Raw genomic sequence first — 23,350 nt, forward strand, 5'->3', positions numbered from 1 at the left:
TCTTTCCTTTTTTTTTTTTTTTTTCCAGACAGTGTCTCACTCTGTTGCCCAGGCTGGAGTGCAGTGGCATGATCACAGCTCATTGCAAGCTTAATCTCCCAGGCTCAAGCGATCCTCCTGCCTCAGCCTCCTGGGTATCTGGGACTACAGGTGCGCACCACCATGCTCAGCTAATTTTTTGTATTTTCTTTAGAGATGACATTTCGCCGTGTTGCTCAGGCTGATCTTGAACCCTTGGGCTCCAATGATCCACCTGCCTTGACCTTCAAAGTGTGGGGATTACAAGTGTGAGCCACTGCGTCTGGCCTAGTCATTTTCTTATGATGGTTTTAGAAATTCCTATTTTTTACACCACGTGGCGAATTGTAATGTTATGTAGTATTTGCACCATGTAACCAGCTCATGGCAAGCACTTCAAACATACCCTTAGGTTCCTTCTGTATTGGTGTAGTTCTGTTTTTCTTCAGCATATATATCTTAGCCTTTATAAGAAATGGAATCTCAAAGGAAAATAAACTGTTGAACCTTACCTTTAAAACTTCCTAATTCATTTCAATATGACCTACAAATTAAGTGTCAGTTGCCTGCTTAAATTTAAAAGATGATTGAGCTCCTGAAGATCTAAAGATATTTAAACTATACCAAATGCATTTTCTTACCTTAATCCCAGGCGGTTTTCAATTTCCAGGAATTTGTTGAAATATTTTGTCTTGGCAAGGATGAACTGAATACATGTTCAGTTTACCATGTAGAATCTGGTGCTGGGAGTTTATTTTAAACCTTGATGAGGTGGGTTCAAAACCATTTAGAGAGAAAGGGGCACCCATTTGCAGTGTGTAAAGTCTGGATCTTCCTCTGAATGGAGAAATCTGCGTTCTGTATTTATTCCCACAGAGAACTAGGATATAAATATTGAGATCTGAATGCCTCTTATTTATTTATTTTTATTGATTGATTTATTTACTGGGCTTGGCAATCCTGTGAGTTTATACTTGAACTTATTTTGCCCCTAGATACGGTGCTCCCCGCCGAGTTCCTCTGCATAGCTGTAGTGCCGGGGACATCATCACCAAATAAATCCTAGGGTGGAGGAGCTTCTCTTGCTTTCTGGCTGAAGGAAGTGTAGTTGCCTAAGACAGGAACAGAGGGACCTCTTGCCCTTCCTACAGTTTTTCCTGTTGTAGGAAGTATAGTGTCCTACAGAGAAGGACAGAAAGATGGTGCAGTGTAGGAAGTCGGGGTTGTAAGGTCAGACAGAGGCCAGCAGTTGGGGGAGGGATAAGGAAGCCTGCTTATACCTGGAGTTGCCAAGAAAAGGCCTGCTTATCACTCATATACAAGTTTTCAATAATGAGAATTTCCTCAATATACTTAACAGCAAGAGTCCTACACAGGAAGCCCTACAGTAAGTGGCCAGAGAATTTGCCAGATGCAGCCATTTTTAGCATCATTGAACTCTACAGTGGATTTTAAATAGTACCGGTTGGGAGGAGACCAGAGTTAGATTAAGACTGTTCTCAAAATTTGGTCTCTGGACCAGCATATTAATATTGGAATTTGTTAGAAATGCAGATTCTTAGAGCCCAGTAGTCTGTGTTTGAACCACTGGCCCAGCCAATTCAACCTAATTGTAGTGGCAAAGTCAAAATATTGGGAAAGAATGAGTGGAAACTTCATTATATGTTAGAACATCTTTTGATGTTTATATAGGGATGGCAGGGAATGCTGTTTCAAGTTGAAGGATGGAAAAAATAGCTTCAGTTATAGATACCAGTAACATGCAACATTGTTCCTGTAGGTGGAGAATACCTCCATTTGTGGCTACAGTTCACCCTGGCCTGGAATCTAAATTCTGCCAGATTATAATACAAGAGAGCTTTTCACCTTGCCTCCTTTTTTGTTTTAAATATTTATTCCTTGATTGTGTTAATATTTATATATGCATTGACTAGTGAAATTTTTTTTTCATGGCTTTGTGATGGCAAGAATTGGTTTAAGTAGCTCATTGGTTCAGAAACACTAGATACATAAAAATTATCTTGATATCCTGTGTAAAATGTAGATTATTGGCTGCTATCCTTGCATGTCCAAGAATCTGTATTTTTTTTTTTTTTTTTTTTTTGAGACGGAGTCTCGCTCTGTCACCCAGGCTGGAATGCAGTGGTGCGATCTTGGCTCACTGCAAGCTCCGCCTCCTGGGTTCACGCCATTCTCCTGCCTCAGCCTCCCGAGTAGCTGGGACTACAGGCACCCACCACGCCTGGCTAATTTTTTATATTTTTAGTAGAGACGGGGTTTCACCATGTTAGCCAGGATGGTTTCGATCTCCCGACCTTGTGATCCACCCACCTTGGCCTCCCAAAGTGCTGGGGCGTGAGCCACTGCGCCCGGCCAAGAATCTGCATTTTTAACAGGCACCACTCACACCAGCCCACCCCCCACCCCCAATGTTGTTTATTGGGCTTGTGGTTCTCAGACTATATTTTGAGAAACACTGTGCTAAATTTCTAAGGAGAGTGATTTTAAAGTAACAGCTTTATTGAGTTATAATTCACATGCCACAAAATTCACTCTTTAAAAGAATGTAATTTATTGATTTTTAGTATATTTACAGAATTGTGCAACCATCACCACTGTATAATTTTAGGATATTTCCATCATTCCTCATGGAATCCCTGTACTGATTGGCAGTGACTCCTCATTCTGTCTTTATCCCAGTCCCTGGCAACTACTTTCTGTCCCTGTGGATTTGCCTATTCTGGACATTTCATGTAAATGTAATCATAGAATATGTGGCCTTTCGTATCTTCCTTCTTTCACGTCTCACGGTGTTCTCAAAGTTCATCCAGGTTGTGGCATGTCAGTACTTCAGTACTTCATTCCTTTTTACGTCTGTATAATATTCCACTGTGTGGATGGACATTTTGTTGATCCATTCATCAGTTGATGGTCATTGGGTTGTTTTGCTGTGTGTATGTTTTTTAAAACAATATTAACTATATCTGGGCCTTTTCAAATAGTCACTGGATAATTCTGTAGAGTATCTTAGAGGGGATTCCTGTAGGAATTGGGGACTGGATTTAGAGTCCCTTCTGTTCATGGATTTGAGGAGTCTCTTTCTGTAATTTCTTTGGGCCAGTAAAATACATTCTTCTAAGAGCTAGAGCAGCTACTTTTTCTCCATAGCAGAACATTTGATATTGAAAAAAATGTTTTTATATGACTTGTTTAAGGACTATATTTAAAAATAGTTTCTATTAAAAATAGTATTCTTTAGCATTTCTAGAGGAGGAACTCTTACTGAAAAAGCTGGTATTTTTGACTGTATTTTCTTTTCCAATCTCTTCACTTTTACTCTATTGAATCCTGTAACCCAGCTCTATTAATCTAGATCCTCTTTCCAGCCTACAAATATTTATGGACAGTAATAAATTATATTAGTTCTAATAGAGTTTAAAATGTTTTGTGAATTTTTATCCCAGCATGACAAAAATCACCAGGTGGTCTGATACCACCTTCATCTTTAAATATTTAACCAATTCTTTTTATTTTTAAAGGCTACATTAATTGAATGATATCCATAAAAGTGTTTAATAGTACTTACCTTGGGCCCACAGTGCGCAAAGCACTTCATGGAATTAAGGTCCTTCCTTTTTGCATCTGCTCTCCTCATACCTTATTTCAACCGTGGTACTCAAAATCTGGGCTCACTGTTCTGCAGTGGGGACAGTGACTGAACTTGCATGTGACTAGGATTATGAAGGGTTTAGAAACTGTGTCATGTGAGAGTTGGGTGAAAGAATGGAGGTTGTTCAGTTGTTAAAGAGACTACTCAGGCAATGACAGCCCTCCCAGCCATTCAGAGCTTGTCTAGAGAAATCTTATTCTTCCTTTGGGTAGTAGTGGGGAGAAACTGGAGTGAAAGAATATGTCAACATGCTGTTAATTTTGTTGGGTTATAAGTAGGCCAAAAACATGGAGACTTTTTCTAATGTTTCTTTCTTCTTCTTCTTCTTTTTTTTTTTTTTTAGACAGAGTCTTGCTCTGCCATCCCGGCTGGTGTGCAGGCTCAAACTCCTGGGCTCAAGTGATCCTTTGCCTCAGCCTCCTGAGTAGCTGAGAGTACAAGCACATGCCACCATGCCCGGTTAATTTTTAAATTTTTCTTTTGTAGAGATGGGGTCTTGCTATATTGACCAGGCTGGTTTCAAACTCCTGGCCTCAAGCAATTCTCTGGCCTTGGCCTCCCAAAGTGCTGGGATTACAGGTGTGAGCCACTGTGCCCAGCCCGGTTCTTCATTCTTACGTACCTTTCCACTATCTTTCAGTTCCTAGAATATCTAGTCCAGTGTCTGATGGTAAGAATGGTTTCTGGATTGCATTTTGCCTGTTCAGGATATATGGAATGTTAAATTATTGCATCAGCGCTAATGCATTATTTTAGCCTTAACAACAGTGTATAAATGTGTAAAGTGCTGTTTGATATTATACAATTTTGTATAGCTAAGTTTTATTAGATCAGGATTAAAATACACCTTCCATTTGGTATAATGTGTAAAGTTTAGTCACTTCTTAAAATATAAGACTGCAATATGTATAACTTGCCATGCCAATAAGCAACAAGATGTGGTGTGCTTAAGAGTGAGGGAGAAGTCTCTGGTTGTGGTGAATATCCATATTTGGTTGGGGATGTAGGGAGTTCCTGGCCTGTTTCACTTTTGCCTGTCTGGTTCAGCTTATGGTTCAGCTTAGGATAGAATGTACTGCTCTGTGCTTTAAATGGCCATTTTTGATCTAGGCTTGGTCTGGGATTCAGGCAGTAGAGTGTAGTGCTGAGAGTTCAGGGTCTGGAGTCAAACCAGGGGAATCTCACCTCTGCCATCTCATAACTTTGTGAACCCGGGAAAGTATCTTAACTTCTCTGGGCCTCAATTTACTCATCTGTAAGATGGAGATGACAGTACATACCTCAATGGGTAGTGAGGATTTAATGCAATAATGTACTTCATGTACCTAGCCTGCCTCATAGCAAGCAGCCAATAGATGTTTGGTGCAGTTGCTACTTGTTAATACGAGTGTCTGAAGGTCAAGGGCCTTCTCGAAGGTTTCTGAATAGAGGAGTTCTGAATTCACTGAATTCCCAATGGAGAAAGACTCTGGTTCACCTGGTTTCTCTAAGGCATTCTAGGTTCCTGTTGCCTGCTCAGGACAACACCTGGGGAAGTTTTGGGTGAATGGGATTCTCCTGGCCTTCCACTGTCTGAATATGTCCCTGCCTTGTTCTGGCCTCTGAAATGAAGTGTTTGTGTAGTGGGAGTTCTCTGGCAGTTTTCAGAGGAGCATGGCTAAATGTGTAGATAATCCATAGAAACACTAGAACATCAGAGCACTGTGAACAGTTTTGTACCACCTGTGCTACAGGAGATATAGAAAAGGACAAGAGAAAAAAATATTTTATTTATTTATTTTTGAGATGGAGTCTCATTCTGTCACCCAGGCTGGAGTGCAGTGGCGCAATCTCTGCTCACTGCAAGCTCCGCCCCCTGGGTTCACGCCATTCTCCTGCCTCAGCCTCCCGAGTAGCTGGGACTACAGGCACCCACCACCACGCCTGGCTAATTTTTTTGTAGTTTTAGTAGACACGGGGTTTCACCGTGTTAGCCAGGATGGTCTCGATCTCCTGAACTCGTGATCCGCCTGCCTCGGCCTCCCAAAGTGCTGGGATTACAGCCGTGAGCCGCTGCGCCCTGCGAGAAAAATATTTTAAATTAATGATAAGGACAAAGTGAACTGTAACTAAATCCCCATGAATAATAAAACTACATTCAGTTTTGTATGATTGAAATATCTATTCAGAAAGTGTCTATTAAGCATGAATTCATACTGGTCAGTCTAGGAGCAAGAATACCAGGAAACCTCCTGGGCCACTCATGACCGAAACTGCATCCGAAGTCCAGGTCAGGTTCTAACTGCTCTCCTCCCGAAGGCAGCTTGCAGGGCTCATCTTGGCTTCCTCTCCTCTCAGAGCTGCCTCCACCCACCCATCTCCTGGAATTCTGTATTTCCCAAGGTTGGCTGCAGCGTGGCCATACTTTCCTTAGCTCCCAACTTTCCTTGTTGTCCTGGTGGTTGTCTTCAGACCCTTTTGGGGTTAAGGATTTTCTTACTAATCCTTGTGGAAAAATAAAGGGCAATTTAAAGATTTGGTTAAAGATTAGGGCAGTTTAAAGATTTGGAGTATTGGCTGGGCCCGGTGGCTCACGCCTGTAATCCCCGCACTTTGGGAGGCTGAGGCGGGCAGATCACCTGATACCAGGAGTTCAAGACCAGCCTGACCAACATGGTGACACCCTGTCTCTACTAAAAATACAAAAATTAGCCAGGCGTGGTGGCAGGCGCCTGTAATCCCAGCTACTCGGGAGGCTGAGGCAGGCGAATTGCTTGAATCGGGAGGTGGAAGTTGCAGTGAGCCGAGATCGTGCCATTGCACTCCAGCCTGGGGGACAAGAGCGAGACTTCGTCTCAAAAAAAAAAAAAAAGATTTGGAGTGTTTACAATTGTAGTTTTCAGTCCACTGCTAAATAGTAACTGCTAAGATGTAACTGGAAGCCAAACTAGGCGTCTATCCTTGTTACGCCAGGCATGAAGTTCACCAGACCTATTCTATTGGATGGACTGTTCTTCTGCCCCCTGAAACCCCTCCTTTCTACCACTAGTGGAGACTGAGGAAATCAGGAAAGAACCACGAGAGCCCTCCCCATCTTGAGGGTGGAGTTTGCATTGCCAAGGACCTCCAGATAGGTTGATGCCCTATTTTAAAAGGTACCTCAGATTTGTTCTAATCAGGTATGGCAAGATGACAGACACAGAAACAAGCTGCTTTTGAAAGAAGAGTTTATTATTATAGTTCCCAAAAGGAGGGAGTGCATCACGCCCTCATATGACACAGGGCCATATGAGGAAGCACCGGGATTGGTCAGGAGGCAGAAAGAGTTGGGGGAAGCATGGGCAGGAGCTTTTATTGGGGTTTCTGTGGGAAAGGCAAGGCAAGCAGGCTGAGCAGATGAAGGATTGGCTAGTTTGAATAATTTTGGAGGGCTCTAGGGGTGGTCCCTGGTTGTGTAGTACCTGGCTGTGGGGTGATGTAGGACAGTGGCAATATTGCTTGGGCTATGAGAGTTAGATAAGGACGTGGTTGTGGACTGTGGATTGGTTGGTTTGCCTATGAAAGGCATGCTCACAGGCAAGTTCTTTGCTATCTCTTGGAATTAGCCCTGGGAGGAGCAATTTCTCCAGGATTAGCAAGGCTCCAAGATGTCAAAACATCATAAAATATAGAAAATAAAAAACATGATTAATGCATACCCCTTCCAGCAGAACTGTGCTTATCACACAAGTGATTCTTTTGGGAGCATTTTCTTATTGAGTGATAGAAAGAATGGTAAAGTGGCTCCTTGCACCCCTGGAGTTTACTGTCTAGCTTAGTAAATAAGGCCTGCACACATGAAAGTGACCAGCCATGCAGGACACAAGATCACATGCCAGAAAGTTCAATATAGTATAATGGGAGCTCAGAGAAAGGAGAGATGAGAATGTTGTAGAAGCAGTAGAGGGCAGTGGTTCAGAAGGCTGCTGGGTCCATATCCGGCTTCATCAGTTACGAACTGTGTAACCTTAAGTAAGCTGGAAAATTCCTGTGTTTTAGTTTCCTTATTTGTAATATGAGTTTAATAATAGTAGTACCCATATCAGAGTTACTGTGAAGACTAAATGAGTTAATAATTGAAAGGGCCTAGCACAAAGGCTGGCGCTTAATAAGAACTCAGTAAGCATCAGCTGTTATAGGGCTGTTGAGGAAAGTTTCACAGAGTGGATAGAATTGATTGTTACCTTAAAGAGGGGGAGGTGGCAGGAGGAGAGAGAGAGAGAGTGAGAAAGTGTTTCTCTGTTGGGTTGGGGTGGATGTGGGGTGGTGACTGGAAATGAGCCTGGCAAATTCAGGTAATAGAAGGTTGGTCTGATAGGATAAGGTTGAAAAATAGGTTGGTGAGAGTTCTGAATGGTCAGGACTTTGTATTTTTTCTTTAAACCATGGAAATTCATTCAGGGCCTTTTTCCCCCTTTTATTTTTATTTTTTTTTTAATATTTTTATTTTTTTGAGACAGAGTCTTGCTCTGTGGCCCAGGCTGGAGTGCAGTGGTGCGATCTCGGCTCACTGCAAGCTCCGCCTCCCAGGTTCATGCCGTTCTTCTGCCTTAGCCTCCCGAGTAGCTGGGACTACAGGCACCCGCCACCATGCCCGGCTAATTTTTGTATTTTTAGTAGAGACGGGGTTTCACTGTGTTAGCCAGGATGGTCTCGATCTCCTGACCTCGTGATCCACCCGTCTCGGCCTCCCAAAGTGTTGAAATTACAGGCGTGAGCCACTGCGCCTGGCCTTCCCCCTTCTTTTTTTTTAAAAGCAGGGACATGACATTAAATTAGCGCTTCAGGAATCTTACTCTTAGTGGTATGGTTCTATAGAGAGGAGGGACTTGGACAGGTTATGTAAGTCAGAATAGATTAAGTTAGCAGTAATTAAAAACAACTCCAAAATCTTTGCGGCCCCCCAAAAAAGAAGGTGCGTTTCTTGGTCACGCTATTCCATCACAGCTGAACTGGGGACTCTGCTCATCACAGTCATTCTGAGATCCAGGCTGATAGAGCAGCCAACATGTCACATTTTGTTTACCTTAAGAGAGGGAGAGGAGAGCACTCTAGAGGGTTATGCACTAGCGATTAAATGCTAGGCCTGGAAGGGACACGCAGACTTCCATTTACAACTCAGCACTAGAGCGCAGTCACATGTCAGTAACCAGTTACAGGGGTTCAGGAAACCTTCTGTGTTTGCGGGGAGGGGCTGGGTAGAAAGAACTGGAAGTATTCAAAAATAGCACTGACGACCACACAGGGAGACTTACTTAGAAGGTGGTTGTGTAATAGTTGAAGTGGGTGGTCTTAGCTGCTGGGTCACAGTTGTTGCAGTCAATACAGAGAAGGGTTGGATAAAATAATTTAAAGCAGTAGAATTTAAAAGTTGGTCATTGATTGGGTCGAGTTACAAAGAAGAGAGGAGTCAATGTGAAGCAAAACTTTTGGTGTGTGTTGAGGGGGATGGTAGCAGACCAGTGGGGTGCCCTCAAGGCCTCTAGAACTGTGCTCCTTAATGAGTAGCCCACCAACCAGTGCCTACCCGCAGACAGTAATTGGTTTGCAAGGAAATAAGTGCAGAAATAGAGGGTACTCATTTAGAAATGTTTATATTAATTCTTTTTTTTTTTTTTTTTAGACTGAGTCTCGCTCTGTCGCCAGGCTGCTGAGTGCAGTGGTGCGATCCTTGGCTCACTGCAACCTCTACCTCCCAGGTTCAAGCGATTCCCCTGCCTCAGCCTCCCGAGTAGCTGGAACTACAGGCACGTGCCACCATGCCTAGCTAATTTTTTGTATTTTAGTAGAGATGGGGTTTCACCATGTTGGCTAGGATGATCTGGATCTCCTGACCACGTGATCAGCCTGCCTCGGCCTCTCAAAATGCTGGGATTACAGGCGTGAGCCACCGCACCTGACCACTTTTCTTTATTTCTATGCTATAGTTTGCCCTGATTATATTTATGTTGAATCTAATACAAATTTGGGGCATGTATTTTTGTGTTTTTTTCTTTTTCTTTTTAGTGATCTATTTTTATTATATTTTATGAAAGTATAAGGGGAAAAGGCCGGGCGCGGTGGCTCAAGCCTGTAATCCCAGCACTTTGGGAGGCCGAGGCGGGCAGATCACGAGGTCAGTAGATCGAGACCATCCTGGCTAACATGGTGAAACCCCATCTCTACTAAAAATCCAAAAATTAGCCGGGCGTGTTGGCGGGCGCCTGTAGTCCCAGCTACTCGGGAGGCTGAGGCAGGAGAATGGCGTGAACCCGGGAGGTGGAGCTTGCAGTGAACCGAGATCGCGTCACTGCACTCCAGCCTGGGGGACAGAGAAAGACTCCGTCTCAAAAAAAAAAAGGGGAAAAATAACCACAGATTGTTGGAGAAGCATTGCTTTGGAGATAGGAGGCAGGGATGTAGAGATCAGAGCTGGATAGCAAGTTGAATCCTTTTTGTAGAATGATGAGTTGTGTACCTGAGATATGAGCAAGAGAAAGACTTTAGAAAGAGAAGAGGGCCCACAGCTAAGCCTTGGGAGGCACCCAGTGTTCTGGAGACAGGCATGTACGGAGATGCAGGCTGCTCTGTCTGTGGAGTAGCCATTCCTTTATTCCTTTACTTTTTTAATAAACTTGCTTACATTTTGCAAAATAAAAAAAGAAGAAGAAGAAGAAGAGATGTGGACGATACTGTGTCCCAGGAATCATTGGAGGTGGTGGGAAGTTAGTAGTATGAGATGCCACAGAGAGTCAAGGAAAATAAGGTCTGAGGTTAAGCTAGACTTGGCAAGAAGTAAGTCATTGTGAATGTTTGAAAGTAAACTTGTAGTGAAATGGTGTGATCAGATGCCAGATTTCAACAGTTTAAGAAATATGCAGTCATAAAATAGAAAAGGTTATAACCTTCTGGTCAGAAAAGTTTGATAGATAAACAAAAGCAACAACTAGAGTGGTAGCTATTGAGCCCAGCAAGGGAAAGCACATTTTGTTATTGTTTTTTCCAATAGGAAATCATGAGCAACTCAAAAGGCTTCTACCACCTGGAAGATGGGAAAATCAATGAGGGAGGAGGGAGATGGCAGTGTTCCATGGTTGGGAATGGAGTGGAGGACAGAGGCCATGGGAGTGGACCCGGGGGTGAGGACAGGGGTTAGATTGAACCCAGGTAACTACCCACACAGCAGATAAGGTCATTAGGAGGGGAAACGTGGATGGGAATCTGCAAATCTCAGTTGACTCAAACAGGGAAAAATGCAAGCTGGCATGCCTGGGAGCTAGTCTTGATGCTGCAGTAGATGTGGTCAAAGTTAAGCGAGCAGGGCCTTGGGAGTCCCAGTGAGAGCATTAATGAAGTGCTTTGACATTGTGACCATGGGGTCCAGCTTGGGCTACTCAGCTTCTTCCTCTAGTCCACACTCGGTAAAAATGAATGTTACTGAATAACAAGGCAATGGGGAGGGAGGAATGGAGTGGGGTTACTTAATCCTTAATCATGATTAAGAATAAAATATGGGGCCGTGCGCAGTGGCTCACACCTGTAATCCAGCACTTTGGGAGGCTGAGGCGGGCGGATCACGAGGTCAGGAGATTGAGACCATCCTGGCTCACACAGTGAAACCCCGTCTCTACTAAAAATACAAAAAATTAGCCGGATGTGGTGGCAGGCGCCTGTAGTCCCAGCTACTCGGGAGGCTGAGGCAGGAGAATGGCGTGAACCTGGGAGGCGGAGCTTGCAGTGAGCCGAGATCGCGCCACTGCACTCCAGCCTGGATGACAGAGCGAGACTCTGTTTCAATAACAACAACAACAACAAAATATGGTGGGCTGGCTGCGGTGGCTCATGCCTGTAATCCCAGCACTTTGAGAGGCCAAGGTGGGTGGATCACCTGAGGTTGGGAGTTCGAGACCAGACTGACCAACATGGAGAAACCCCGTCTCTAGTAAAAATACAAAAATTAGCTGGGCATGGTAGTGCATGCCTGTAATCCTAGCTGCTTGGGAGGCTGAGGCAGGAGAATCACTTCAACCCAGGAGACAGAGGTTGCAGTGAGACAAGATCATGCCATTGCACTCCAGCCTGGGCAACAAGAGCAAGACTCTGTCTCAAAAAAAAAAAAAAAAAAAAAAAAAGAATAAAATATGGTACAAATTGGATTTACGATAAAATTATTTAGTTTAAATCATATCTAATTTTGGAAAACACTCAGCAAAGTTATGAAAAATACAGATACAGTGCTTTAAGTGCTCTAAACATTGTAAAATTTGAAAAATGCTTCAAAACTTCCACCTGTTGAAATAATCTATTGACTTCTCGTTTTCATTGAGCTCTTTTTTAATTTTTAATTTTTCTGGATACATATTAGGTATATATTTATAGGGTACATGAGATATTATGATTCAGATATACAATATGTAGTAATCACATCAGGGAAATGGGGTATCCATCACCTCAAGCATTCATTATTTCCTTGTGTTACGAATATTCCAATCATACTCTCTCAATTATTCTAAAATGTAAAACAAATTATTGCTGACTGTAGTCACCCTGTTGTGCTATCAAATACTATATCTCATCATTGTCTGTAACTATATCTTTGTACCCATTAACCATCTCCATTCTCCCTCCTAGCCTCTGGAAACTACCAGTGTACTCTATCTGCATGAGTTCAATTGTTTCAATTTTTTTTTTTTTTTTTTTGAGATGGAGTCTGGCCCTGTTGCCCAGGCTGGAGTGCAATGGGTGATCTTGGCTCACTGCAAGCTCTGCCTCTTGGGTTCACGCCATTCTCCTGCCTCAGCCTCCTGAGTAGCTGGGACTACAGGCGCCTGCCACCATGCCCGGCTAATTTTTTGTATTTTTAGTAGAGACGGGGTTTCACTGTGTTAGCCAGGATGGTCTCGATCTCCTGACCTCGTGATCTGCCTGCCTCAGCCTCCCAAAGTGCTGGGATTAACCGTGTCCGGCAATTGTTTTAATTTTTAGCTCCCACAGATGAGTGAGAACATGGAAGTTTGTCTTTCTGTGCTTGTCTTTTTTTACTTAACGTAATGTTCTCCATTTCCATCCATATTGTTGCACATGACAGGATCTTATTCTTTTTAATGGCTGAATAGTACTCTATTGTGTATATGTACCACATTTTCTTTATCTGTTAGTCTGTTAATGGACACTTAGGTTGATTCCAAATCTTGGCTATTGTGAATAGTGCTGCAGTAAGTATGGGAGTGCAGGTATGTCTTTGATATACTAATTTCCTTTCTTTTGAGTATATACCTAGCAGTGGGATTGATGGAACATATGGTATTTCTATTTGTGGTTTTTTGAGGAACCTCCATACTGTACTTCATAGTGGTTGTGCTAATTTACATTCCCACCAACAATGTACGACAAGAGTTCCCCTTTCTTCACATCCTTGCCTGCATTCATTATTGCCTATCTTTCATTGAACTCTTTCGAGTGTTAGAATGAGACAAGAACTGGGCAGAGATGCAGTGTGTCTATTGTTGTGCCCGCCTCTCCCTTCCCTGACCTAATTACTCTCCCTTCACCACCCTGAATCCAGCCGGTGGGTTTCCTCTAGCCTTTGCTATGGTAGGTAGTGGACTTCTGTTTGGTTTTCCATGTGACATTGATATAAGGTAGCATGTCATGGTTACTTGGATTGCTGTGCAATAGAGGCTGTGGATATCTCAGTTAAGAACACTCTGGAGTTCAACTGCTTGGGTTGACATCTTGGAAATCTCAGACACTTAGGCTCTCTGAGCATCATTTCATTATCTGTAATCTTTCCAGTACCTTGATTGTCAGCCCCCTAGGGAGGTATAACCTCTTAAAAAATGGAGTAGAAAAGTGAAATCTCCATTTCTTTATAACTATAATGAGTTTTCCCGGAATCCTTTTTTGACCACTCTGCTATAATTTAGTTCAAGTGGTGCTCTTCAGAAAACTGAAACATTCTATACTTTGCAAGCAAGTAGCAATCAAAGGGATACATTCTTTCACCTTTGAAAGTAGAGTGAAATCACTTCCAATCTTATCTTTGCAACCCAAATGCCTGCTGATAATGTGAGCATAAACACATTAGGCACCAAAGAGGAATGGCAGCTGGGTGCGAAGATGTGATCAGCAAAGCCAGAGTCAACACAAGCTGCCATAAGGGAAGCCGAAGTCCATCACATCACATCATGTTTCAGCATAATTCAGAGTAGTCATATACTGATGGAATAAAATCAGCTTTTGTTTTCAATGTTCACATTTTAGACGCTCCCCACACTTGACTGGTTATAATATATAAATCAAGCCGCAGCTGACAGTGATTTGCTTTTTTTGTTCAGGAAAAGGTCTTTGACTGAGACTCTGACTTGGCCTTACTGCATTGATCTTCAACACAGGCGCTTTTTATAATTCCCACAACAGCATTAACTCCAGTGGGGTTTTTTTTTTTTTGAATATACATATCACAATAGAGTCTTTCATTACATGATCACAAATTATATGCAGTCACTCTTACATGCTTCCTGAAAGCAGTAAATTTAGAGCAAAGAGAGACTTTAAAACTTGAGACCAGAGAGCACAGTTTATCTTATTTACAGTTTGGCTTAAAGATTGGTCTTTAAGTTAATATCATACCACATGTGGTAATCCTGCAAAGTGCTACATATTTTTATTTATAGTTAAGGGAATAAAGCAAAATCCCCTTTTCATTATGTTATCTTGCATTATTTACTCAGTGATAAATGACATTGCCCCACGGGTATGAGTTTTGTAGTGAAAGACCCTATTGTAGCATATGTTTATATGGGGAGGGGGCTAGTTAGAGTTATGGTTCCAGAGGGAATTTAAACTCTGAATATGCTGGTACTTGTACAGTTAGAACATATAGCTCAATGTTGTTTTAACACTATATTTTTACTTGAAGTAAAAGAAAAATAAATAGGCATGAACAAAGGGGAAAAGCTTAAGGTTGAAATGCAAGAAACCAAATAAAATGACTAAAAGCATATCCTAAACTCAAAGATTAAAATTTTACCAGAGATAATGGTAGTCATTAGATTGGCCAGTTTCTGCTGTTTAAAAATGACATCAGCTTTCAAAGTTTATTAACTGTTTAAGGGCACCAGAGAACAATTTCTAGCAAGTCGGGAAGCCCTATGAAAGTGAGCTGAAAGAAAAGTGCTGAGGGGCTGGAAAGTTTAACAGCTGCCCCCAACATTTGAGGAAAAAACTGGTTCCATGCTATGTCAGTTTGTCCAAACCAATATTCTTGAGAATTTCTACTGAAGGAGGAAGCCAGTAGATATTTTGGAGGGATGGTTAGTGTTTTAGAATATATTTATTTTGAAATAGAATAATAAAAAATAGGAAATTCTAATCTTGAATAAAGTAAAAATTAGTTCAGCCTCTAGTCATTGAAAACTTTGGATAAACAAGAATGGGCTGCCATTTTGCTAAGTACAAAAATAAGGACTTTCTAATAAATTAATAATATAAGTAAGATTTCAGGACTAATACATTTGAAGCAAATATGTCCCCCATTCTTTCTGCACCTAAAAGGTATCATTTCACTGTTTTCTGTGGCCTTCATTATTTCTCTGAGAATTCAGGTCATTCTGATAAAAAGCCCCCTGTCATCTGTGTCGTTGTTCCTCTGTGGGTAATATGCCATTTTGTAATGGCTACTTTCAAGATTATTTTTGTTTTTCAGTAGTTTGATAATGATGTGCCTAGGTATGTTTTCCTTTGTATTTTTCCTATGTAAATAAACTTTTGAAGCTTTATATCTCTCACCAAATTTGGAAAATTTTAACTATTTTTAAATAAATGGTTTCTTTTGAAATACTTTTAGATTTACCAAAAAGTTGCAAACATAGTATAGAAAGTTCCCAATTCATCATCCGGCTTCTCTTCATGTTCATATAATCACGGTATATTTGTTAAACTAAAAATGTAGCCCTGGCATAATGCTTTTATCTACAGTTTTTCCACTAATGTCCTGTTTGTTTGTTTGTTTGTTTTAGGATCCAGTCTAGGATACCACATTGCATTTTATCATATCCCCTAGACACCTCCATTCTGTAACACTTTGTCAGATTTTACTTGTTTTTTACAGCCTTCACCCTTTTGAAGAGTTCTGGTTAGGTATATTTTAGAATGTCCCTCAGTGTGGGTTTGTCTGATGTTTCCTCATGCTTACATTGAGGTTTCAGGAATACTACAGAGGTAAGGTACCCTTCTCATTGCATCATCCTAGAGGATAATGATACCAATATGACTTATCACTGGTGATACTAAACTTGATTAAACTGCCTGATTTCTCTACTGTAAACATAATATTTTTTCTTTTCTATTCTGTATTGCTTGGAAGCAAATAATTAAGTTTGGCCTATATTCAAGGGGAAGGGAATTAAGTTCTATATCTTTGAAGAGGTAATATCTACATCGATTTTTTGGAATTCTTCCGTAAGGAAGATGTAGTCTCTCCCTTCATGATTATTTATTCAACCAATTTTAAACAAATTTATTTATTCAGTTTAAACAAATGATTACTTATTCAATTATTTGTTTATATCAGAATATTCTTTGGGTTTAATCCAATACTATCATTATTTATTTTCTTACTCAAAGTGTTCCGGCTTTGGGCATTGAAAGCTCTTTCCGGTTGGTTCCTGTGTCCCAATTCTTCTGTTTGTCTATCTGTTTTCTTCTTTACTTTAGAGGTCCATGTGATGCCTCGGACCCATCTTGTATTTTCCCTGCCCAGCCTGAGAATCAGCTATGTCTCCAAGGAGGGCTGTTTCCTTTTGTTGGAAAATGGTATTTAGAAACCAAGATCTAGGTGCCAGTTGTGCTCACTGCTTATTGCTTTTTAAAGTTTTTTTTTTTGTGACCACATTCTCTTTTGCCTGTCCATCTTGGACTCCAATTATTTGTCCCAAAAGTACCTGTTCATTCTTTTTCACATTTTTCTGTTCTTTACCCTGGATAATTTCTATATAACTATTTTCCGGTTCACTGACTGTCTTCTATAATCATGAATCTTCTGTTAAAACCATCTGGTGAAGTTTTTATCTCAAATATAGTATTCTTCAGTTCTAGAATTTTCTTTTCCTTTTCAAAAAAGTAGTTCCTATTTCTTTGCTGAGTTTTCCTTTTAGTTCATGTATTACAGCATTTATGCCTAATTATAATATGAATAGCTGCTTTAAAATCTTTGTCTGTTAATTCTAATATTTGGATCCACTCAAGTTGGTCTCTACTGATTGCTTTTTCTTTGAGTTTGGGTCATGTTTTCTTATTTCTTTTATGTCTAGTAGTTTTACATTTTATCTTAGACATTGTAATTGATACTTTGTAGAAACTCTGGATTCTGTTATGTTCCTCTGAAGAATATTGATGTTTTGTATTAACAGACAATTAACTTGGCTGAACTCAGACTTCTAACTTTGCCTTTGCTGCTGTGGAGAGCAATCAAAATCTCACTTTAGTTGAGTTCATTTTGCCTTAAGGAGGCAGTTTGATCTCCTCCATACATGCATGGTTCAGGGGACAAATAGGGAATTGGGCAGAGTTTATGTACAGAATATGGGATTCTTGCTTTGTAGACATCACCTTTCCTAAAGTTTTCCTTCTTTTCTGTCCAGCTGCTGTGTTGGTCTTGAACTCTAGTCTGTCATTCTTCAGCCAGTAAGACTTCGGGTTTCGGCCGGGCGCAGTGGCTCACGCCTGTAATCCCAGCATTTTAGGAGGCCGAGATGGGTGGATCACAAGGTCAGGAGATTGAGACCATCCTGGCCAACATGGTGAAACCCCGTCTCTACTAAAAATAAAAAAATTGGCTGGGCGTGGTGGCGGGCACCTGTAGTCCCAGCTACTCGGGAGGCTGAGGCAGGAGAATCACTTGAACCCGGGAGACAGAGGTTGCAGTGAGCCGAAACTGGACCACTGCACTCCAGCCTGGCGACAGAGCGACACTCTGTCTCAAAAAAAAAAAAAAAAAGTTCAGGTTTCAATCTGAGTTTTAACCCATTTATTTATATCCTGCTGCTCAAGCTCATTTCCAAGGTCTGATTTTTCTTTTCTTTTCTTTTCTTTTTTTTTTTTTTTGAGACAGAGTCTTGCTCTGTCACCCAGGCTGGAGTGCAGTGATGTGATCTCGGCTCACTGCAAGCTCTGCCTCGTGGGTTCACGCCATTCTCCTGCCTCAGCCTCCTGAGTAGCTGGGACTACAGGCGCCTGCCACCATGCCTGGCTAATTTTTTGTATTTTTAGTAGAGACAAGGTTTCACTGTGTTAGCCAGGATGGTCTTGATCTCCTGACCTCGTGATCCACCCGCCTCGGCCTCCCAAAGTGCTGGGATTACAGGCATGAGCCACTGCGCCCAGCCCAAGGTCTGATTTTTCACAAAAAAAGAAAAATGGCAACTTCTGGCATAAATGGGTTAACTAACTGCCTTGCCTGGCACCAACTAGGGCTTTCCCTCCGGTGAAAAACTATAAAGCAGGAAGCTCAATGCCATTGCCTTCTTCCACGTGTTGGCTCCCTACAGTTCTTGTCAGCTTTTTGCTCACTCTCATGGGCCTTCAGAAATTTTGTCTTTTTGTCTAGAGTTTGTATACTATCAGTGGGAGGATTAGTCTGCCAGAAGGTACTCCACTATTACCAGAAGTAGTACTCCCTTTCATTTAAGGAGAGGGCAGAATTATATTAATTAAATAATCAAGCAGACACATGTAAAACTGAATGTAAAACTAAAACTGTGTTTGTTGTGCTACTAAGAAGCACACAGCTATGAAATCTAATAATAGGGGGATTTGACTTAATCAGTGAGGTCAGGAATGTTTTCTTTGAGGATATGATGGGGTCCAGAGGGTTACTAGACAAAGAATGGGAGAGGATTCCACATATTTGTTGATTGAGTGATATAATCCAGTTTTCTGTGTATCTGGGCTTCTTTCTTTGTACATATTGTTAACCTCTCAATCTTTAATCATCTCTCTGGGCTTCTGTGATAATAAAAGGTAATCTATAGCTATGGTGCCCCTAATGTTATGCAATGAAGAATACCCTACATGAAAATTTCTTTTTTTTTTCAACTGGAATTTTAATTTTAGATCCAGGGGTTCCATGTGCAGGTTTGTTGCAAGGGTGTAATTGCATAATGCTGAGGTTTGGGCTTCTATTGCTCCCATCATTCAGACCGTGAACATAGCACCCATGAAAACTTTTTTTTTTTTTTTTTTTTTTTTTTTTTGAGAAAGGGTCTTGCTGTGTTGCTCAGGCTGGAGTACAGTGATGCAATCACGACTCACTGTAGTCTTGGCTTCTCAGGCTCAAGCAGTCCTCCCACCTCAGTCTCCTAAGTAACTGGACTATAGGCGTGTACACCACCATGTCTGGCTGTTATTTGTGGAGAGAGGTCTTCCTATGTTACCCAGGCTTGTCTTGAACTCCTGGGCTCAAGTGATCCTCCCGCCTTGGCCCTCCAAAGTGCTGGAATTATGAGCATGAACTACTGCACCCAGCCTCATGAAAACTTCTTCACCGAAAGGAATTGTGGGTCTGGACCATTAAGTGATATATCACAGTCTGTGGGCTTCTGGTCAATATGATCAACTGAAGTGTAAGGAAATCTCCCTTCCACTTCAGGTATTTAGAAACAGCACACATACAGACACACAAGTCTCTCTCTCTCTCTCACACAAACACACACACACACACACACACACCCCACATTCATGTACCAGGGAGAAAGAACACATACATATCAGTAAATGCATGCTAATAACAAACTTCTTTCTTATCAGCAAAAAGATATGCGAGGCTACAGTGGAGTCATGTATTCAAAGTGTTAATTAAAAATAACTATCAACAAAAGGTCTACACTTAGTTAAGTGGTCATTCAGTAGAGAGGATGTAATACAGACATTTTCAAACATACAACTGTTAAAAGAGTTTGTTACCCATGGACTCCTCCTAAAATAATTACTAAAGATAAACTTAAGTAAAAAGGAAATTGTGGCAGGTTGTATTTTCCAAAAATGGCCATAACAATACCATCTTCCATGCTTTTCTACAGTATACCTTGCCACTCCCCCATCAAAAGGTGGAGTCTAATCCCCTCTCCTTGAATCTAGACTGGCCTTATGAGTTTGCACTGAAAGCAATAGACTATGGTAGCAATAATAACCATGTTGACTTTGAGGCTCGGTCAGAAAAGGCCATGCAGTTTTCAACTGGTTCTTTGGGATGCTCGTGCTGGGGGCTGCCAGCTACAATAGAAGATGTCCAACCATTCCAAGAGCTCAGTGTTAAATAAGCTTTATTTAAATCAACTTACTTAAATGTAAATAAACTTATTTAAATAAGTTTAAATAAGCAGGCTTTCTGGACACCAGACCCTCCAGACAAGTCCGTCCTCCGACTGAGTACCATTGAGTAACATAGACAGATTCATAAGATGTAGAAGAGTGGCCCAGCTGACTGTTACCCACATTCATGACCTATAGAATATAATAAAATGGTTGCTGTTTGAAGGTACAAAGTTAATTTGTCATGCAACAAGTAGAATAAAATTGGACCCAGAAGGAAGGAGTGGAATGTATAAATTATCGTAAGGAAGCTGGTGAATATATTTGTAAATACAAATAAGTATTGACTTTAAAAAAGTTGGATGGAGTTTTAACAAACTGTGTGATACTAAGATAATAGCAACAATAATATGGAAGCTGGTATGGAGTAAGGAAGAGGGAAGACTGGTTATAAAACTTTCTAAGGTCCTTATATTGTTTGGAAGGTTATTCGAGATTGACTTTAGGCATATTAAAGGCATTGATTGTGTAAGTTACGAAACAGTGGAGGGGAAAACAGGAATGTAGAAAAATTCAATAAAAAGCAGAAAAATAAAGCTAAGAAGCAAAGAAAATCATGGGTGATAGAAAACATAAAGTATGTTGATTGAGATGGTGCTATTACAACTGTAATTGTGATAAATGTAAAGAAATTCATTTCAGTCATTAAAAATTATAATTATATTTTTAAAATAGCCGGCCAAATGTTGTTTTAAAAAGACAGCCAAGGCAAAAAGAGTCCAGAGCAGTTAAAAATAAAGGGATTGAAAAGATGTGCCAGGAAAAAGCAAACCAAAAGAAAGTAGGTATGACAATATTAACATCAGGCAAAATGGAATTTCTAGACATCTCATGTTTTCTTCTCAGGATACACCTGTACCCCTTTTTATGCCACATCTTTTTACTTGCACGTGTGCAGCTAGGAGATGTGCATAAGGAGGATCATTGCAGCATCATTTGCAATCAAGAAAATTTTCAAATAACTATCAGTAGGGGAACGTATGGATAAATTATAGAATATTCCTGTGGGGGCATTAAACAGCAGTTAAAAGAGACAGATTTATATACATCAACATGTCTATATTTCAAAACCATTGAGTGAAAGAAGTTGCAGAGTAGTATGTCAGTGTGACATTTATAAACACAAAACAGTATATTTGAACTTCTAAGTTTCCTCTTAATTCTGAAATTATTGAATTTCACAGTAGTAAGCTATGTTCCTGTGACTATATGCATTTGAGTGTGTGAAGAATTGTGCCCAGAAACAGTGTGTTTCAGCAAATACACTAGCTGTTATTAAGAGCAATTGGCATATCCTAAATAATGAACACACCTGGAATAGCAGAAAGCTGTCATTCTCTGATCAAGTAATCGGTGGAATTAAATAGTAACTACTCACAGTATGCTCTATGCTATAGAATAAGCATATATGCAAAAATAATTTCTCCTTTTCCCCCAGTTGCTTACAAGTAAAAAGATGTATAAAAAGAGGCACAGGTGTATCCTGAGAAGAAAACATGAGACATCTGGAGGGAGATGTTTGTTAAGCAATAACTTAGCACTAGGCTATAGAGTACAGGCAAGCTAGAATCCCTGTTGTATAAGTAACTAGACGTTGAAATCACAAATACCTTTGGACGGCAATTCCACAAATATTTATTGAGAACCTGCTGTGTTGAGGATACTCCACTTAACCTGGTCATGAACACAAAAATGATTCAGGAGTTACAAGGAATTTTTAGAGCATTGGAGGATGGAGGTAACTATAAAATGAGCCAGGATAAGTTAGAGTCGTGAGGATACATGTTGCTTTGTAGCTTGAAAGAAGAATGAAATTGTTTTTGTTGGGGAGATTGGGGATGGCATTACAGAGGTTATATCTAACCACATTTGTAAATGGGTGCATTCCACTTTGGATGGCTGAGAATGGCAGAGCAGTTTCTTCTTTGTGCCATAGCTCTGTTTAGTATGTGATCCTCTTCCCTCTTAAGAAAAATATTACTGTATGCTAATCCTTTCAAAGCCTTTAATGGTGCTGCTGAGACAATCATTTAAGCATTTAAAATACATACCACATAGCACACTTATTTTATTTTTCTTTTTTTTTTTTAGCACACTTATTTTAGACACAGCAATGGTTACCCACTGTAAAACTAACCATTGGTTTTTATAAGGGGGGACTTTTATATGTTATGGCTTACGACAGAGAATGGAAAAATGCTTCAGTGAGACAGGCTGGCATTTTGAATTGGAGCACAATAATAGCCAAAAGTGCTGAAGTCAACGGACTGGTTAGAAATATGGTTTCCATTTGCTGAGAGAGGCCTTGCAAGGTGGCCACATACGTGCATTTGCAACCACAGGCAGTTCAGTTTTTCCCTAAATGTGGGGCTGTGACCCTGATTGACGTCAGTGAGCGTTATGTACTCGCAGAGAGAAAGATGATTTAGGTCATCCATGAATCTAAGACAAGTAAGACATAGGCGAATAAGCAACAACTTAATAGACATACATAATTTAGGTTGGAAAACATGCAGAAGTGACAGTGCTCTTCAGAATCTTCTGGGGCTGGCTTAAAAATGCTCCTTTGCCCCCCAAAGCTATTACAATAAGGATTGGTTACTAGTCTGCATAACTTGAAGAAGATAAAGAAGGTCGAAGGAAGATGTCGAAGAGAGACTTAGAGGTGACATTTGATTTATGACTTAGACAATATGAAGGAGATGGCCATGAGACCTGGGAGATGAGAATTCCAAGGAAAAGCATCAGCAAGTGGGAAATGTTCTGTTCGTGGCAAACCAAAAGAAATGGGTGACCTTGAGCAAATTGCTTTGCCTCTCTGGGACTCACTGTCTTCATTTGTAAAATTAGAGAGTTGGATTGAGTGAGCCCTAAGGAATTTTTCAGCTCCAAAGTTCAATAAAATAAAGATGACTTAATGTAGGCCAAATGAAGTTGTTGATTGTTTTTGAAGATGGCAACCCTAGGCCGGGCGCGGTGGCTCACACCTGTAATCCCAGCGCTTTGGGAGACTGAGGCAGGCAGATCATGAGGTCAGGAGATCAAGACTGTCCTGGCTAACATGGTGAAACCCCGTCTCTACCAGAAATACAAAAAATTTAACTGCATGTGGTGGCGGGCACCTGTAGCTACTTGGAAGGCTGAGGCAGGAGAATGGCGTGAACTAGGGAGGCGGAGCTTACAGTGAGCCGAGATCGTGCCACTGGGTGATAGAGCGAGACTCTGTCTCAAAAAAAAGAAGAAAAAAAAAAAGATGGCAACCCTAAGGTTGGCTTAGGTGTGATGGCTCACACC

At 40.9% G+C, this 23,350-nt stretch overlaps 1 protein-coding gene across 11 annotated transcripts in view; it reads left to right on the top strand.

The window, feature by feature from the left end:
* AOPEP (aminopeptidase O (putative)) overlaps positions 1–23,350 on the top strand; it is a 400,140-nt gene that overhangs the window by 7,140 nt on the left and 369,650 nt on the right. For 10 of the 11 annotated variants that reach the window (XR_009215307.1, XR_009215306.1, XR_009215305.1 and 7 more), the window contains exon 2: positions 29–150. The exons of the other annotated variant lie outside the window; for it this stretch is intronic. The gene's annotated coding sequence lies outside the window, so the exon portion shown is untranslated. The remainder of the gene's footprint in view (positions 1–28; positions 151–23,350) is intronic. 11 annotated transcript variants of the gene reach the window in all.

The sequence above is a fragment of the Hylobates moloch genome, unplaced genomic scaffold, assembly GCF_009828535.3.
Source record: "Hylobates moloch isolate HMO894 unplaced genomic scaffold, HMol_V3 SCAFFOLD_10, whole genome shotgun sequence".
NCBI lineage: Eukaryota > Metazoa > Chordata > Mammalia > Primates > Hylobatidae > Hylobates > Hylobates moloch.